At 32.4% G+C, this 6,140-nt stretch overlaps 1 protein-coding gene across 4 annotated transcripts in view; it reads right to left on the reverse strand.

Annotated features, from left to right (window-relative positions):
- The window catches only part of LOC136035539 (serine/threonine-protein phosphatase 6 regulatory ankyrin repeat subunit C-like), a 43,498-nt gene extending 39,891 nt beyond the window's left edge, over positions 1-3,607 (reverse strand). For all 4 annotated transcript variants that reach the window (XR_010619464.1, XR_010619465.1, XR_010619466.1 and 1 more), the window contains exons 1-2: positions 3,494-3,607; positions 1,589-1,807 (exon numbers count right to left, since the gene is read on the reverse strand). The gene's annotated coding sequence lies outside the window, so the exon portion shown is untranslated. The remainder of the gene's footprint in view (positions 1-1,588; positions 1,808-3,493) is intronic.
- Positions 3,608-6,140: the final 2,533 nt, after the last annotated feature.

Below are 6,140 nucleotides of genomic sequence, written 5' to 3' on the forward strand. Positions count from 1 at the left end.
TTCTCTAGCAGCAAAGGCTTCCATGTTATTTCCTAGTCCTTCCTCTGGCCTCAATTCACGAGATATTATCAGGCAAAGATCCAAGGTTAATCACAGTAAATTAATTTTATCTCCATTTCATACAAGATTAAATACAGTGCTATATTACCGGCTGAAATCAGGTGCCCTACTTCTAAATAGCTTGTTATTTAATTGGAAGCTACATCATTCCCCTTTATACCGAGTCTGCTTCTCAGCAGATGAAACAATCCAGCATATATTATTTGATTGCCAGGCTCAGGGTGAGGAGACTGTTGCTCTTAAGCGTTTCTGCTCCTTGGCTAAGATTCCAAAAACTTATACAGCTATCCTGGATTCTAACCTGCCATGGGAAATTGATCGCAAGATATTTAAGGCAACAATTGATACCTTAAAGAACAGAAATATTGTTTAATAATGATTAAAGCTTGAAGAAGTCAATTTTTAAAATAAAAAGGACACGATTTATCCATAGTTTTTGATTGTGCAGAAGAGAGCGGAAATGAGTAGGAAGAGCCGTATTGGTACCGGACGGTCTAGTAGCCATAAATTGATGGGGACAGGTAGCTCAGGTACTCGCACTTCCCACAATCGATAACAATGTATTATTAATCATAATTGCATATATTCATTGTTTGCAGACTGGAGGAGAATAGCGCTTCCAGTGACTAGTTTTTCTGGAGAAGAAGTCAAAAAGGTGAAAGGACTTGTTGTTAGTCCATATACTTCCCTACAACTTTTGGAACAGGAAAAGGATGGTAATAGTACATTAGTATAAAAGAAAATAGTGTAGGGTAGTATAGTATATAGAATAGGAAATAAAATAATATAGAAAAAATACATATAATAGAATAAAAAATAGAAGTTTTGAAAAAATCCGAATTCACATGCATAATTTTTTTTTTTTTTTTACTTTCTTATTTTGCACATAGTTTTGTCAAAATTGTCATTTTGAGTTTATTTTACGCTGACATGGTTAGTATTTTTTTTAGATTAATTACTACACAATTTTCGTATTTATGGAGAAAATGTAGGTACAATAATAATAATAATAATACAAGACAGGATGACAAGTCTTAAACTTTCCACATTTCAGAAGACAATTTAAACCTTTAAAAGATTCGCCCCCCCCCTCCCAAGAAAAAAGGAAAGCAATAAAAAATTTCATTTTGAGCCCTAGACGCATATTGTCCCACCCCTATCCTTGAATATGAGAAAATGTAAGTACAATAATAACAATACAAAACAGGATGAAAAGTCTTAAACTTTTCACTTTTTGGAAGACAATTTAACCCTTTAAAAGATTCCTCCCCCCCCCCCTAATGAAAACATTACTACTTATAAATACATTTAAGGTGGTTCACTTTATTTCCATCATTCTTACTCTTAGAAAATTTTCTTAGCAGTCTCATTGTTCCAACCTGATCCTAAAGACTGAATTTATTTCCTTCATATATCCTACCTATTCCTACTTTAGGGACTAATTATTGGTTACAGGACTTTCTAGTCTTTTACCTGAAAAGAAAAATATTGTTTTCTTCAAGAAAGTCACTTGCATAAAAATACATACCTTGCATTCAACAACACATTCTCCAGACTCACAAACAGAGTAAATTTCATCAACACTTCTTCTTAAATTTTCAAATAAGAGTGACCAATATTTTGTTTGAAGATCATCTTTTTTACATGATCCAATGGAAAAAGATCTTGATCGTTTTCTTTTGCTAATTTCTTCTACAACCATTATGATCGCTTTGAGATTTGATACTTGCAAGCTTTACCATGTAGCCTAAAATAAGCCAAAATTTACTTTGCTTAAAGATTAACTGTCAAAAAAAAAATCTCAAATTTAGACATCATACAAATTATGGAGAATTCCATTACGAAAATAAAAATCTTTAAAATTAAATAGAAAAATTAGCTAATCCGAAAACCGATTAAAAAAGATCAAAATATCTTCCACTTATCAGGGAAAATTATCAAAATTGACATTAGACAAAAATTTAGAAAGAATTTTAGAGGGTTTAAATTAAAAATTAGAATTTATTAGAAAAATCTATAAATCCAATTAAGAAAATAATTAGATTAGTACGTTATTAGTAAGTTAACCTAAATGCAAAATATATTTCACTCAAAGACTATAGTTGGAGATTATTAAATTTTTGTATGAATGACATTATGAAATATTTCCATTGGAAAATTGGAATTCATTACCAAAATTTAGAACAATAGTCAGAAAAATTGCTAAGTAATAAATATTATAATAGAATATTACATATTCTGAAAGCCAAAATCTTTGTCATTTTCTGAAAATCATGAAAACTTAAACTTATAAAAATTGACAAAATTTTTTCAAATTTTCCAAAAAGAAGAGCTTCATACGAAATTTAAATATTTCACATCAAAATCCTTTCTGCAAATTTTAGATCGCTAATAGCGTTAAAGTCGGGGATATCAGATGATCAGTTGGTAATTTTTTTCAGAAAGATGATTTTTCTGGCTCAAAGATAAATATACCATTCGATTTTTCCCTCAGCATTCTTTCCAAAATAATAACTATGGTTGTAATAATTATTTCCCACCCCCTTCTTATGCCTTGGTACAATCTAGGCTAAGCAAAAGTTTGCTGATTATGTTTATTTGCATTTAATGTACTTATTTTCCCTCCATAATGGGTACAAAATGCCAAATAACACAGACTCAAAGAAAAAATCAGCCACAGAAAAAAAAAATCAGACAAGAAAAATCAACAACAAAAAATCAGCAAAATCGGCAAAAAATCAGAAAACTTTTTCAGCCAAGGACTACATCCAGGCATTGAAGGAGAGATTCTAGTACTCAATTACAACAGTGGCGAGCATTATATTTGAAGAGTACTGAATAGCAATGGAACAGTATATTAATATTTTAGGTAGCAAATTGCCATTGCAGAAAAATTCACTGATGTTTCAGGACGGGAGTCAAAAACACTTAAGTGGAGAGTTATTATGCAAAAATTTTCCAATATACCCTTTGGGATGTGTTAGACAAATCTTGGGGGCACCTACCTCTCTTATGTGACATACAATAAGGGCCTTTACTGCAAACAAATTATATTTCCAAAATTTACCAGGCAATATTTTTCATATTAAGATTTGTAACAAGCAAAAAGAAGCTGAGTAGAATTTGCATGCAGATTGAATACACATACCCTTCACAAAAGCTGCAAAAGGTGAAGAACACTTGAATTGTCAAAACTGCAAAATTTATTTTACAGATCAGCTTCATAGCACTAAGTTTTCACGAAAACACGGTAACTTTTATATTTTCTTGTCCACCCTTTTATATTATCTTGTCCACACTTGTAAGAGGTCGACCCTGATGTCATTATGAGGACATGTAAGCAGGATTTCCATGCTGGAGATAAGGTGGGAGAAAGAAACTTATGACAGAGCAGAGACCCCAAACCATCTCACAGCACTAGAACAGCTCTAACCTTTCACATACACCCAACCTTGTCATGGCAATTGTTTTTAAGATCTTTAACTTGATTTACTCCTGTAATTTGATTTTGGCCTCTGTATCAACAGACTCTTTTATACTCTTTTTTCTATACGTATTATCTTATTGAAATTGCCGCCATCTATTGTAACTTAGTTACAAATACATTGTCATTAGAGTTGCCACCCCCTAGTGATTTATTACTATTCATAGTGATTTTTATGTGCCTTGTGATTTTCTTCTAGCTACTGATTTATAGTTATTTTTGTTCTAAAACTAGTGATTTTTCCTAAATCTAGCGATTTTTTTCAAAATATAGCTCGTAGAGAAATAATTCAATCGAGTAAATCATACAAGAAGCAAACAAAAAAAACAAAACAAAAACAGTTCCTATTATGTTCCAGATTAGCATTTATGCAAATATACCGCCTTTGAAACTTTTGATTTTCCACCATATGCTCATATTAGATATAGACCTCAGAGCGTTATTATCAAGATAATAGGGAAACTTAATAAATCGCTAAACTACGAAAATTTTCTATACTTCCTATTTTACAACATTTGCTTAGGTCGAATTTTGTCTTCATATTTATGGGGGGTTTTCTATATGATCTATCAGTTCTAAATTAAATTTGTTCTATTAAAATCTTTGAAAGTGGATTGAATGGTGTATTTGACTACACCCTCTACATCTGCAATTAGAACGGAAATGGAGTCATTGAAAAATAAAAAGATATACATAGATTAAATATAATTTTTTAATGAAAGAAGAAATCATAAAAAAAGAAAATAAAACTTACTGCTTTTTTACTAGGATTTGTAACATAGCTAAATAGATTAATTTGATCGTAGTTTGATCACTAATGTCGGTTGGGAGCAAAAGGGTGGGACTACTTTGAGAATTGTCTAATGGTTTTAGTCTTTACTACTAATATCTACTTGATACTCTAATAATTCTCAAAATTCTCTTATTTGTAATTAAAACGCTTAACAAGCACAGTTAACATTCTATTCTTTAAGTTCTTGGATGTATAGATAGATAGTTTATTTTAGCCAACCATCAGAACAACATCATGGCGGAGTATAAAGAAATAAAAGGAAAGAGAAAAAGGCGAAAAACAATTAGATTATATTCACTATATACATTCATAGCTCGTACATGACGTGCAACGGCAGGAAATCATAAAGGTGCTCAAGGGCACCTTTTCTAGCATTAGTTTCCTGTTCTGCCACAGCTTCATGGGGATTTGGAATTTGATGCTTATTCAAAAGAAACGAGTTTCTCTCGAATAGCGGTATGCGCATCAAAAACTTCAAATACCTACAGAACGCGGACCTAACTTTTAGTCTCTCTGTTTCTGTGAACCATTCCCAAAGCGGGGAAAGGTAAAGGACATGTGGTAATGCCACTGCTCTGTACATCCTCGCCAAAATTTGTCGATTGTAAGAATACTTCAGCGGGCTAGTTTAGCATAGCTCACTCGCAGGTTAGACACAAGGGTATCAAGGCAAAGAGTTCTTACAGTTTTCTTATCTCGGCCGTACGGAGGACCTAAATATTTGAGCGAAGAAGACGGTGCAATAATAGAACCATCTACGGATACAGTTGGTGCTAGTGCCTCTTGTTTCGCTGAGCTGAAAACCAGAAATACTATCATATCAAACAGTTTGTGGTAAAGACCTGTAGGAATGGAGCGACGATATTAACCGAAACTCTAGAAACGAAATTTGATATCAATTGTTATATCATCAGCTTATTATGTTTATTGCAAATATATAAGATTCATTAAGCTTAGTTTTACCCATAAAAGGCTAAGAAACTGTGAAAATTTACCTGAAAGAGGGAGGAAAAACCCACTATAAGTCAAAGAATTTTAATTAAAAATCAAATCATTTGATTTGCGTATCAGAGAAACCTACTGTAGCGGTTTCAAGCCCCTATCTGCAAAAATGTTGAATTTTGTACTTTCTGCCAGAAGAGAAATCACGGATGCGGGTTAATTTGTAGTTTTTTTTAGGGGCGATCGTATCGAACCAACGGTCCTAGAACATCGGGAGAGGGCTCATTTTAACGAAAATTAAAATTTCTAGTGTCTCTTTTATTTGAAAAAAGAGCAGGCAGATACTAGCCACCCTCCCACCTCCCTTTTTACGCCAAAAATTGTTTGATCAAAATTTTGAAATAACCATTTTGTTTAGCAAAGTTGATAGTTCCAAAACTATACACTTAGATTTAATATGACCCACCTAGGGCCTGATGATAGGTCCGGGGATGAAAGTATTCTAAGGATAACTTGCTAGGGATAATAAGGATAATGTACGATCTATGAAAATCAAGTTTCGTAGCCACAAAGACAAATAATAGGTGACAGAATGCATTGAACTTGCACAACTTAGGTTATATTTGTAAATTAGGGGATAGGGTAAAGTTAGGTTACTTTACACCCCCCCCCCTTAATGTGCAAATATATATCCCAAATTATATTATTATATAAAGTGAAGTACTATATTTTCATCATATTTTGGCCTATTCATTAGGATTAACATAGTTTTAATTCTTGGGTGTTTTCCGTATAATTAACAAATACCTCTTTTCTTATTAAAAAAGTAATAAGACCGATGCTTATATCAGAATTTCTGAA

This window comes from Artemia franciscana, chromosome 14 (assembly GCF_032884065.1).
Source record: "Artemia franciscana chromosome 14, ASM3288406v1, whole genome shotgun sequence".
In the NCBI taxonomy this organism is placed as follows: Eukaryota; Metazoa; Arthropoda; class Branchiopoda; order Anostraca; family Artemiidae; genus Artemia; species Artemia franciscana.